A 14346-nucleotide genomic window follows, 5' to 3' on the forward strand; every position below is an offset into this window, starting at 1 on the left:
CAAAATTACAGGGGGAAATGTGTGTTGGCAGTGGATTATCTATAATTTTGGCAGCATGACAAGTTTTAGCAAACAGGTTTCTGGCAATGTGATATTGGTGTTTGAAACACGACTGATATATTTAAAGCAGGGGAAAGCATTTGATGGTTGAGTGTTTGTTTCAGAGCAGCAGCTAAGATGTGGTGCGTGTTTATGTATCAACAGACTATGTATAGATCTACAGGTTTGAATCAATGTCTCCTCTGCATGTATTTGTGGTGCAACCCTATTGTCTGTTTGCAGAAGTCAGGACACTCTTGTCCTCTGTGGGACAAGAGATCTGATTATCGTTGAGGAGGTCAATCTGGTCTGTATCACTGAGACCTGGGTGGGTGAGCAGAATGGTGTTAGCTTCACCCAACTGTGCCTACCTCAGGGCAACATCAGGGAAGACTTGAGGGTTGGGGGTTGGGGGGGGGGTTGCTGTGGTCTATAGAGATTCCATTTCTCTTTCCAGGCTCTCTGTCCAGGGACCTAGAGTGTGTGTTCCTGGCATTGGACAATTGGGACAGATTAGGGATTGCGCTGGTTACTGCCCACCTCACTGCCCAGAAGTCTCCATGCCTGAGCTGATAGAGCTGGATTTGGAAGCAGTGTTGAGGACTCCCAGACTGCTAGTTCTGGGGGACTTCAACTTCCATGCTGAGGCAACTGACTTTGGGGTAGCTCAGGACTTCATGACTGCTATGATGACCATGGGCCTGTCTCAGCATGTCACTGGCTCAACACATGAGGCAAGTGATACTCTGAGCTATTTTTTAGGAAGACCCAGAAAGTTGTCAATCTTTTTTTTACAAAAATGCCAAAAAACCACAAATTTTCAATTGACTTGCCCAAGATACAGGACAAAGCTCTGCCTTTCAGCCCTAGGGGTATTGACACCAGTCCCTTTTCATGGTCAGATCTCTTCCTGTTCAGATTTAGGCTTTGAGCACCTGTTCCCCTCTGTCGAGGCAGGGGATCTATTAGGATGGTCCACCTTCAGAGGCTGATGGATCCAATGGCTTTCCAGATTTTCTGGCTGATATGACTGATGCTCCTGTCAAAGTCCTGGCTGACCTCTGGAACATCTGAATGCTCAGCCTGCTCAGCTCCCTGGTGTATTCCAGAGCTTAGGGTGAGGAAACAAGCTGGGATACGGCTCGAACACAAGTGAAGGAAAGATCTGGCTGAATGCAACCAGCCTCCATTACATCCTCACTTTGTCGTCCAGCAGAGCTCTTCCGAGTCGTACGGGGCCTTTTACAGTCTGGCCCAAAGGAGGTGGTAGAACCAGTAGTAGCTCGCTGTGACTTATTGCAAAGCATTGTAAGTTCCTTCAATTCCCTTCACAGGTTTCCCTTCTTATTTCTTCTACATCATGCCAGCAAACTTGTTAAGGAGAGGAATATAATTAGTCAGTTCACAGACATGTGGAACATGCTGTTGAAGATGTTAGGTATGATAGGGCAATATATTTATCAATGTCTTATGTGTGTTTCCTCAGCTTACTTCACAAAGGTGTCCTGCAGGCTGCCCACCTAGCAAATATGTCACCAGTAGAATAAAGATGTACATTCTTCTAAAATGATAATAATGCAATATTTCCTGTCAAGAGCTTAATCTTTCTGTTGAAAAAATGTTGTTGAGGAGGCTGTTTCTTAACTTTCGGTAGATAATTTGCTTCGGTGATTAAAGGATTAGCCACACACCACTAATCTTACTGTGGGGATTTGTATTCAAATGTCCAAGATGCAGGAACATTTCCATCATACTCTTCTCTAGCCGAGTAAATATTTGTAATTATTCAGAGCTTGATCTTCTCATTACATGACCCAGCACCGGATTTTTTAAAAATGTCATGGTGCTCAAGCTTTAACATGAAGGTGTTTGAAATACTGGTGTACTCCCAACCTTTTAGATCAAAAATTCAGTCTAGATTGAGTGGGATAGATAAACCTGCTGTGGGTGCTCAGAAGAGGGAGGCAAATATATGTTGTTTACTATGATACAAAATATGCTTTCAGCAGCCCAAATCTTGGTTATAAGTCCTCTTGATAGGATTCTGTATGTTTTCTCCAACATTTAGCTCCGCATTAATGGAATTTAATGGTGGAATTTCCTATTGAGTTCATGGTAGAGGTAAGTTATGAACTCAGGATTTCTTGATTGGTAGCTTAGTTTTTCTTGGCCAATATGCATGGGCAAAACATCTGAGGATATTTTTTCCCCCTTTAGGAGTTCCTATCAGTGACATTTTATACACTTTAACTTTTAATAAATGCAATATGTTAGCAAATCACCGCCAGCTGCTTGTGACAGAAGAGCTGTTTATAGGCACCTTATTTTGACTCATAATGCCCCAAGTCCCAACACTAGATCAGAGACTTCTGAAAGTAGAAGGAAAAAAGCTGGCTGGAAAACCTATCCATATTTACCTAATTTAATCAAACCCAGACATAGGACTACATTAGTTTACTCAACCACAGCCAACAAGATGGTGCAGGAACTGATAGTAAATAACCCCTGAGCTGGGTCTAGCCCATGATAAATTTCTTTTTCTTTTTTAAATAATATTTATTACTTTTAAACCTTACAAAAAGAAAAGAAAAAAGAAGAAAAAAGAAAAAAGAAGAAAAAAGAAGAAAGAAGAAAAAACATACAGTACAATATATAAACAATACACAACACAACATTAACACATTAAACAAAACAAAAGCAAAAACAATTCAAAAAACATACATCATACCATCTCAATATCCTCTCTTTCATTCCCTTGTTTCATCAACCTCCTCTCACCTCCCTTTTTGCATTCCATTTCTATTAATTATTTCAGCAAATCCTTTCCATCTTTCTCTATTTTCTGTCATATGGTTATCTTAACATATTTTAACCTTATTTTCCATTAAAACTATAATACTTATTTATGCTTAATTCCTTAAAACATTTCTACTAAAGCCATATAATTTCCTTCCAACATTTTTCTAACACTCATTAATTTTACATTATTTCCATATATAAATTTTAAACTTTTTCCAATATTCTTCCACCGTCTCTTCTCCCTGGTCTCGGATTCTGCCAGTCCTTTCCGTCAATTCCATATAGTCCATCAACCTGGTGATCTTCTGTCCGAGGCTCTTAACTCTTTTCCAAGTCCCTTCTGCGAGTCTTCTTCATGTTTATACATGCACTTTACTTTGTCTTCTCCTGATCTTGTTCTTATTTTCCTTCCTTTGATGCTGAAAGGTAAATCCCGGGGAAATTCCCACCTGACAATGTTTTTATTCCTTCTCAAGAAATCAGCCAAATCTCCATAGTTAAAAGTAAAATTCACAAGATATTTCCAGTTGTATTTCAAAGTTCCTCCAAGTCTGGCAGTCCCCACAACTCCAGTCTCCTCCTGACCCAAGTCCAGGTCCCAAAGGTCAATAAATCCCTGCATGAAGGGATCTATCCAACTTTCCTTCTCCAGTCCAAGCGGGGCTCCAATCCTCACAGTCTGGCTTTCTCTAAATTCAGTTGTAACAGGCATCCACTTATAGTCATCAAATTGCATACGCGAGGCTGGGGCTCTAACAACTTTCTCCCCCGCCTTCTCCTCAGTTTGCCATGTCAAAGTAGATCCCTGTATCGATTCCTGAGTAGTTTCTGTATTAATATTCACTTTTTGTCCCAAGTTGGTCACTTTTTGTTCCAAGTTATCAATTTTTATAATCATCACATCCGTCTTCCTATGGAGCTGTTCCAGTGAGTCATTAATCTTACATAATGCAACCACTAAGGCTTCTTCTGTCAACATTCTTAGCGGTCCAAGGTCAATCCCAGATTCTCACGGTCTTGTCTTACAGCTGGAAATTCCCCCAGCTCCGCTCATGTAACAATTTCAAAGGCTTCCTCTAGGGGGAAACAATTTCTATTTGTATCAATCCTTTTAAGCACAGTTCCAACAATAAAGCTAGTTTCAATTTTCAATTACATTTACTCCTTTTTAAACGCAGAAGGAGACAATGGAAACAATGTATTTCTCTTCTTTAACTTACTGTCAACAAATGATCTATTCACAGTCAATGAGCATATCCAAAACTTCAGTCTTTCTAGCAGCCCGTTTCCAGGTTCAGAGCGGTGGTAATTTGACTTTCTTCACTCTCTCCTGCAGGCTTACGAGGTCTAAAAATTCCCCCCTCTCCTCCTGCTTCCAAGGGGGGTTTGATGATTTTAGTCGATGGAAGTTTAATCCTTTATGAAAAGCTTTCCAAGACTTTAGCTTGCAGCCTTTTTTGCTTCAGTCTATTTACAAAAGGGGAAGGCGGACTTCCTGTTTGAAACCTCCCCGTTTCGGTACCAAATTAAGACGTTTAAAAATCCAATTTTCCATTCTACTCACGAGTAGTTGTTTTAAAATCAAATTGTCCACAGGAAAAAGTCAGCGCTCTCCGGCAACAGCAATGCGGCTTCACTCCGTGAAAGAAGCACTCAATTCAAAGCACCGCGCCACTCACCCCACGTCACTCCGGATCCCCGAAACCGGGTTTCCCCGCGAGTAGGGGAGGTGCAAAAGGTGCCAGCCAAATCCCATGTTCACAGGCTTCTCCCGCCTGTGATTTTTTGTGGGTCCCCGCCTTCGCCGTGGCGGCCAGACCCTAATTTCCACGAAGCGAATTCCTCCCGATCAGAGGAATTCAGCCATTACCGGAGGCGCTAATCCAGAAGTCTAGCCCATGATAAATTTCCCCCACCCCAAGAAAGTTCTACCAGATATTTAGCTTAGTGTGGTGGTAAATTTACCCACTGCTTCATTCAAAAGAAAATTGTTTTTAGCCTGAGGGCAAAGACTGTTTTGTTTTTTATTGATCTGTAAACTGCTCTGGGAGCCCTTTCAACCAAAGAACTGGGTAAAAATGACATACATGAATGAAATGAATGAATGAATGAATAAGTTGCTGTACTAGCTTAACTATGTACTGGCTGAGTTATCTGTAACATTTCACCAGGACCATTGCACATCTGCTCTGTATCTCTTACTGCCAGATGGTGCCAACTTTACTATACTTTATTTTTACATTGATATCCCACATTTCCTCCAAGGAGCTCAAGATGGTATCCATGGTTCTCTCCAGTGCATTTTTTCTTTTTAAAAAAATGTTTAGGGGTACTCTCATTTTCCCACTCATATAGAAATACTGCCCCTCAATTAAGCCAAACTTAGATTCACAAAATGTTTGCATCCTCACAGGAAAAAACACACGCTTGTTCTCACCTTCCTCATTTTATCCTCACAACAACCCTGTGAGGTAGGTTAGGCTGAGAAAGAGGTCAAATGGCCAGTGGTCACCCAGTTAGAGTGGGGATTTGAACCCTGCTTGCATGCCCCATTTGCCAAAAAAGGACACAACAGTGCTGGTATATGTACAAAAATTATAGCTCATAGAGTTATAATTAAGGCAGGTTCCCTTTAAAGAAGAAAATGTATAGTAATTCTAAGATTAAACTGATGTGCTGACCAGAGAAGTAACAACAACAACAACAACAACAACAACAACAACAACAACAACAACAACAATTTATTTATTTATTTATACCCCGCCCATCTGGCTGGGGTTCCCCAGTGACTCTGGTCGGCTTCCAAAAAAAGATTAAAAATACATTAAAACATCAGTCATTAAAAACGTCCCTAAACAGGGCTGCCTTCAGATGTCTTCTAAATGTCAGATAGTTGTTTATTTCTTTGACATCTGATGGGAGGCATTCTACAGGGCAAGCGCCACTACCAAGAAGGCCCTCTGCCTGATTCCCTGTAAGTTCGCTTCTTGCACAAAAAAACTACATATGTACTCTTGTACATCATATAGCAGCCTCTATAAAAACAGGAAGTTCCTATTTAATGGCCATGAAGATTACTTAAAGCCAGTATCACCAAAACTGGTCCATTTCCAGCCAAACTCTTCCGTCACACACCTGTTCAGGGAGCATCATCAAGCAGTATATGTAATGAACCCAATACTTACAGTTGAAGGGGACGATACAATTATTTAATAGACCTTTATGAGCACAAACACTTATCCATATAAATAATTTTTAAACAACACTGCGGCTCAGTTTGGAAAACTTAAAGAGCATCTTGCCTGCTCAAGGGGGGGGGGAAGGATTGTGAGGCGGGGGGGGACCATTTAATTAAATTCACATTGGCTGATTAGTGACTTTGTAGAACTGAGTTATTGGTGTTAGGAATGTAATGGAGATCAAGAGTAATTAAGTGGGAAATCAAGGCCATCCCCCTAGGGAAACTTGAAACAACATTATGGCCAAGGCCACAACTGGAACATATTAGAGGATACTGGAGCATCCTCAGCTTTCACCACTTTCTGATGTCTAATATATGCAGCATCTCAAAGTGGAAATTGAATATATAAATGCTAGGCTGGGTAGTAGACTGTGAAGTTTAAACACACTAATTTTGTCTTTGTTAGAACAGCATAATGCCATCAAAAGCCCTTCTAAAAACAACAGTAATGAATGTGTGAGTGTATCAAAAATAAAGGGAGGAGGAGAAACATAAATATGAAGCTGGTCTTTTGTAACACAACTGCAGGGAAAAAAAGGAAGGCTGCAGAACTGTTGGATTGCTCAGTTCAACGAGTCCCTAAATAAATAGGAGTTTGGCCAAGCAAATACTATTTCTAAGATCAAACTAATTTCAGGGAGATGGAGTAGGCTGCTGTAGAATATAAAATTAAGATGTAGGTGCTAATATATATATACACACACACACACACACACACCATGCATGCACACACACCCCGCTGTGCCGTTTTCCTTTTCTTAAACAGTTTTCTTTCTTACATACACAAACACACTGATAGAAAAAATGCCACAAGAATCTAATAATTCACATTTTTTACTTTTGATACCAAGCATCTGATGTTCAGTAAGAGGTTTTCACACATTTCAATCTGGTGAGAGCTGTTGTCAATAAAAAGAAAACCAGTTAAGTGTTGTTGTTGTTTTAAAAAATCTTCATCTGGTGAGAACTGTCAACAATAAAAAGATGTTAAGTGTTGTTGTTGTTGTTGTTGTTGTTGTTGTTGTTGTTGTTGTTGTTGTTGTTGTTGTTGTTGTTGTTTTAGAAAGCCTAGTATAACCTGATCAGCTAACATCCCTTCTAACCAAAGATGGGTGCTCCAGGTATTTTTGGACACACACTCCCATCAGCCCCATTCATTATGGACAGTTTTTCAAGATGATAAGTATCTTTCAACATCGGGAGGGCCACCAGTTTATTGTCCCTGCTTTAAACAGATGGCAAGCAACCCAATATTTCAGTTCCAAATGTTGATTTGGTTTGCCAAATGCCAAGCTCACTAAATGTCCCCTACCACCTAGTAGGGGAAAATATGTTCAGCTCCACTCCATTCCTGGTGGGTGAGAAGATACATCCAGGCTTTTTTGTCCTTTCTTCAAACACCCAAAGCCTAAGCTAGTGGTTCACAGAACATTGTTTATGGGAACTCCCAAACCTCAGCAGCGAGGCAGTTGTATGATCTCTGAGCTTGTCTACAACTCCCATCAGCCCCAGCAGGTGTAGCCAGTTGTCAGGAATGATAGGAGTTGTAGTCCAACAATATCTGGAGGGCAGGAGGAGGAGGAGGGGCAATAGAAAGATTATTCTATGCTGATTGCACCACATTTTTCTTTTAAAAAGTAGTAAGATAGACTTGGTGGTACTTCATCTGTAAGGAGATTTGGAGGAATGCCAAATAAAAAAACTAGATTTGCCACTGGAATAAACAATAAAGGTTGAAACAATAAAGAAACCTTTATTTATTATTCATCCAAAGTTGTCAATTTTTTTAGAAATGGTAAATAGAAAGTGACTAAAAAGTGCATACATTCTTGGAGGTTTTAAATTGTTTAGGTCGACATTTAATCTTCTTTTTTTCAGAATGTGGTATCTTGAAATACAAGTTCATGCATGTCATGGGGGGAAAATAGCATATCCTTTAAAGTGATTTTTTTCTGCTACATCTAGAGAGCCAGTCAACTTGCATATAATGTAAACAGCTCACCTTATTATGCAGCATTTTCAGCTACTGCAGTGACTTGGGGCATAAGGCACTCGGGTGGATACAGTTCATCATTAGCTCTCAAGAGTTCATGCACACTAAACTCCCAGTGAAATGTTAATGAGCTTTGCTCATAAGCTCCTTTGATGAACTGCTGATGAATTTTGCTGAATGGTCGTGAAGTGCACATGAATGTTCATCAGAATGCTCAAAGACCTAAATTCCAGATCACCTGGGTATTAAACCAGTCAAGCAGGAAAATGGCTAACCTATTATTAGGTAGTGATTAAAAAAATCTTTAGAGAGAAGGGGAAGGAGAGGAAGAAAGAAAACTACAGCATAAAAATCGAGCAAATAAAAATAAGACAGCAAATTTTGCCTAACTGCATAGAGTTTAAAGTGAATTATATATATATTAATATAACAAGACTGTTTTTTGAGGGAGGAGTACTAAAAACTGTTTCTCATGATGTTTTGAAATGTCAGCATTACTCAGACAAGTTGTAATATGCCTTTCTGGGAGACTACGGGCAGTTTGCTATCCCTGAGTATGACTTATATTACAGTTTTTCTGTAAGGCTATAGCTATAGTGGGGCAATCATCTTTCCCATGAGCCCTAGCAAGCATGGCCAATGGCCAGGGGTGATGGGAGTTGTAGCTCAGCCAACATCTGGAGGGCCAATGGTTCCTCACACCTGATTTCGTGCATGGCTGGGGAACCTCTGACCCACAGGCCGAATTAGGACTGCCACAGTTGAATGCACCCAAGACCATACAATGTCAAGTGACTGAAAGTGTGGAAACCCATTGCATTATCAAAGTTAACCCACAGAGTTTAGCTGCAAGTAGATGTGGCCTACCAGCCGAGGCAGGTTCCATACCACCAACGTAGTGGGAAAACGTAATTTCCCATGACATCTGAACAGGACCATTTCCAATGCCCCATCATTGTCACTGGGAAATCTTCCTTTCATGCATAGAAATTTCATTGTAGATAAGAACCTTCCTTGTAGATAAGAAGCTTCCTGCGAAACGCCTGAACAAATTTAACTCAGTGCCACCTTCAGTTTCAGGAATGTGAATTTGAAGAACAGATGGACTTCAGGAGCAGAGAAAATCAACTGCATATATGTTTACGCACATCCACTTTTCCTACTGGCCACAACCACCACTGGCCCGTGCCCCCTGAAAAGGAATGTGGATTTCATGTTGAAAAAAGATTTCCCAACCTTGGGCCTCTATATTTGATGGAAATTAAATAATCTTACCAGATACCTATGACTATGCTGATTCACAACAAAACCCATATTCATTTTACCCCACTTAATGTGGTAAATAGTTGGACTGTCCATAGGGTTAAAAATTAGAAACCCTACAAAATGAAGTGGTACAGAGATATATCCAAGTATGTCTCTTTCTCTTCCCGAGTTCCTTAGGACCACAGAGAACTCTGGATTAAGTATGTGAAATTACTTGAGTCGTACTAGTGCTTAATTTAGTCCTTCAAGTGTATGATTCACCTCAGTCTCCTGGTAGTGTGTTTTGAAATCCTTTCCCTTTCAGAATTAGAGTGTGTGTGTGGAATCTAAATTAGACAGAGGCGGAGAAAGAGAAAGATAATTCCCACCAGTTACTGGAAGGCACACTACAAGGGAAGAAAAAAAAATAACAAGGTTAGGATAAAAGAGCTATCAGTACATGTGGAATGTACGAATTGTTAAAATATATTCAAATTGTAATTTCTCTTGCTACCAAGTCAGAAGGTGGAACATTCCAATACATGGGGGCAGAGGGAGTTGCATATGAAGAACTATTTCACATTTTCGAACGCTGTTTTAATGGTTGTTTCAAAAACAAAACCCTAGGTCCTGGTCTACGCAGCCAGGAAAATCAGTGGAAGAGACCTGAGATGGCAGAGAGGGCTATAGCATTTCAGATATCAGATGGATTACATTATTTGTGAATACTCCCCTGTGGGAAAGGTTGAAAGAAATCTCCTTGTGAGAAGAAAACTACCACATCAAGGACAAAGGTTCTGCTAGTCCAGTTTTCTCCCAGCTGAGCTACTTTTCTGCTTACAGAAAAGTCTTGATTTTTTTTCTCCTCTGTTTTTTAATTCAGGAAAGCATTTAAAATTATGACCTGCCATCTGAAACAGTAAAGCCTGCTTTATTCTCTCTCCTCAGGATTCCTACGATTCCTTCTGGCAATACACAGCCTCTGGTTGTTCCCTAGAAGATTGAGCTATGAAAGATATTGCTGTGCATGAATACCTGTCCTTGAGTTAAGCTACAGGGGGAAGGCCATTTTTGTGCCCTGCAGTCCACTCTGTGCATTTGTCTCAGGAAAGGGAGCTCTGTTCTGTTTGTCTCTATCTCTCTTGTTCACGTCAAGAGCTTTGTGGTAAGGAAAAATAAGCATGCTGTAAAGACAAGAATGGTGAGACATTTTTCTCTCCCTTCCCACCTTCCTCCGTATTTTGACAGGAGTACTAACAAGACCCAACCACACAGACGTACATATTCACAATATGTTTATCCTATCCCCCCCCTCAAAAAAAGGCTCGAGGCAGTAAACTAAATGAAAAAGGAAACATTGCAGCACTACAATCAATAAAATATATAATATTATGAAAAGTTGTTTCATTTGCTCCCTGTGCACTGTATATTATCAAATTTTGCATGATGGTTCCTGAGATTGAGAAGTAGGTTTTCATCTTTGTTTGGATAGAATTGGACCCCTTTGAATCAAGACGGTGTAGTGGACCCTTTGCAATGGCACTGATTTTAACTGCATATTTCAAAACACTGATTTGTTGGTTTCTTAAAATTCATGAGAAACACTGTGTACAAGGGTTAACTCCCACGCCATTACTTAACTGTATAAAGTGCAATGTGTATTGTATGTTCAGACCCAGAGACTTCCCCCCTAAATAAAAACAGATTTGCCTCAAATTTTAGTTTGGTTTTTGGCAGAATTTTGGCCACAACTTTATTGATTACAGAAAGTGAGTGGTTGCATAGGCTCTGGTTCAACTAGGTCCCTGCACCCTTGCAGATAGCGCTGACCCAGAGCTCTGTCATAGGTCAATCAAGGGTGAACACCTGAGGAAGGTAGAAAGCCAGGGTACAGGCTATGTCCACTCCCCAGATGCTCCCCTGGACTCAGGCAGGGGCACAACCCCCTCTTGGGGGTTGACCAAACCAAGTTGAGTCCCTGGATTCCTTTAATGGAATACCCTTCACACAGGGATGGCGAGACCATTCTCCCATTCCTATACCTGAACCAGTGCCTATTCACAACCTTACAAGTTGTGACGATTTGCTACGCGGCAGGCGAAACCCAAATGGCAACAGCCAATCAGCCAAGTAGGAAAAATTCCTGCTATGCCCCTGTCCCAACAACAGACAACATACAATGGCATAGCAAGGTCAACGCAAAATGCCCTAAATATAGGGAGAGGTGGGCAGGTATTCCGATGCACGCACCAAAAGAGGAAGCTCTGGGCCATGAGCATAGGTATTTATAGGTCCCTCTGCCCGTTTAGACAGCTCCCCATTGGCCAGATTAAACCCAGCAAGGAGGGACCTACCAGCTGGGTGTTGTGGGTGTCCAATAAACCCACCCACAACAAGGTCAGTCTCCAGGTCTCACCGCAACACGTGCCGTCTTTTAGGGAGGACACACTAAATGTACCATATTTTTCGTTGTATAGGGCGCACTGGCCCATTGGACACACCTCGTTTTTTTGGGGGGGGGAATGAATAAAAAAAATTATTCCCCCCTCCACCGTGTCTGCCGCCCCAAGCCTTGCGCACACCTGCACGAAGCATGGGGCACCCTCCGGAGGGCTCCGCGTGCTTCGGGCTGCAGGCTGCCGCCCCAAGCCTCGCGCGCCCATCGGGACCTCCTGCCGGGCGTGCAAGGCTTGCGGACACTCGCCCGAAGCATGGGGAGCCCTCTGGAGGGCTCCCCGTGCTTCGGGCGACAGGCTGCTGCCCCAAGCCTCGCGCGCTCGGCGGGACCTCCTGCCGGGCGCGCAAGGCTTGCGGACACACGCCGGGGCTGCAGGCTGCTGCCCGCAAGCCTTGTGAGCCCGCGGGAACTCCCGCCGGGCTAGCAAGGCTTACAGATAGCTTCCTGAAGCCTGGAGAGTGAGAGCGGTCGGTGCCCACCGATGCCTCTCGCTCTCCAGGCTTCAGTGAAAGCCTGCATTCGCCCCACAGGACACACACACATTTCCCCTTCATTTTTGGAGGGGAAAAAGTGCATCCTATGGGGCGAAAAATACGGTAACTTCTATGGGAAACCTTGCAGAACACAATGGGGTTTGTTTATTCACTGTGTTTGTATTCATTTATTGTGACCTTAAGGTGGTTTGCATAACCATGTTTACATGTACTTTGAAATAAACATGCACATATTTGGATAAAGTGTGCATAAAATGAATATATTAGTGAAAATAATACATAAAATGCATTTTATTATGGGAAATTGCTTGTAAAAATGTGTACGCTGATCAAAGCTGCATACAAAAATGTGTTTATTAGGTGAAATTCACATTAAAAGTACAACAAATTGTCATGAGGATTTTTCTTTTCTAAAAAATAATTATCACAGATCATTGAGGAAACATGGCGGACTGAATTTAAGATTGCAAAAAAGAGAAACCCAATCACAAGTCATTTGTGGGTTTCTGTTTGTGTGTGTGTGTGTGTGTGTGTGTGTGCGCGCATATGCTTTCCTTGAAATAGCTTGGATGTTCTCCTCAAGTAGAAACCACCACATTCATTTTGGAAGTCAGAAATACTTTGGCGATAACTTAAGCAACTCATCCATCAGAACAGCTGAGTATCTTATGGTAAAGTTGATTTGTCAGATCCTGAAGCTGAGACTCCAATACTTTGGCCACCTCATGAGAAGAGAAGACTCCCTGGAAAAGACCCTGATGTTGGGAAAGATGGAGGGCACAAGGAGAAGGGGACGACAGAGGACAAGACGGTTGGACAGTGTTCTCGAAGCTACCAGCATGAGTTTGACCAAACTGCGGGAGGCAGTGGAAGACAGGAGTGCCTGGCGTGCTCTGGTCCATGGGGTCACGAAGAGTTGGACACGACTAAACAACAACAAGTGACAGGGATCTGAAGCACAAATGTAACCTTTGAAATGAGCATTAGAAGAATGCGCTTTAATATTTGTTTGACTATTTTACTCTACCCCATTCTCCTTCAGAAGCACAAGGAAGTCAGAAGGGTATTATACAAATTGTTCAGAACAGATACAGTTAAGGGGGGAGATGTATCACACGTTAAAGACCCAGGACATAGGTAGCACCACAAACACACCACTTCATCTCCATCTCCCTGGGTTGGTACCACCAGATGATTATTTTTTTACTTCATGGCACCTCTCCATAACTGACTTTTAAGTTTCGTTGAGACTTCTTTCTGTATGAATAAATGTTCTGTATGAATAAATGTAATAGTAATAACAATCTCCTCAATGGTTCTCTGCTTGTCAATCTCTAGGAAGACCATCGCCATTTGACCAATCCACCCTCAATTTCAAGTCTCATCTCACTAAATGGTAAGTAATATCTCTTATCAAACTATCATATCTTTTGGTTTTGAATTGGAACCCGAACATTTAATATTGAAGCCAGTGGAATTCAGTTTCTGCTTCATATTTGATTCCTTCCTCGCCTCTCACTCCTTAGCCCAATTTCCCTTTGAGAGTTAAAATAAATAACATTCCAGAGACTAGATATTATTAATGGTGTTTCTACTTCCACAACTCAAGGGGAAAATTGTTTAAAAACTGGTGACCCTTTCTTTTGTGATGTCTTCTCCATAATTAATATGTTTATTAATTTTCTGTGCAGCACAAACTTGGTTGCTGAGTCCTGGTTGCTGATCCACATGTAATCCCAAAAAAGCGTGACAAACTTCAAAAATTCAATTCCAAGGTCCATATGCTACATATGCCATGCATCAAATGTTTCTGGTGGAAAGGTTGCATATTAATAGCACCATCTAAACCTGGCTTATCTTTAAACACTGACATTTGAACAAACGGAATATATCTAGAGAGAAAAATAAAATCTGCACAGTGGAAATATGTGGTTGAAAACTGGTCAGCACTTCTGAGGGGTTTGTTATGGGAATCCCCCCTCCCCCATCACTGAATCAGTACATAAGGTCGAAAATACTTTCAGTGTAAAGATTTCATTATTTAATTGAATGAATGCTGATATATAATATAATATAA

This window comes from Podarcis bocagei (genome assembly GCF_964188305.1).
Source record: "Podarcis bocagei genome assembly, chromosome: 9".
Lineage (NCBI taxonomy): Eukaryota > Metazoa > Chordata > Lepidosauria > Squamata > Lacertidae > Podarcis > Podarcis bocagei.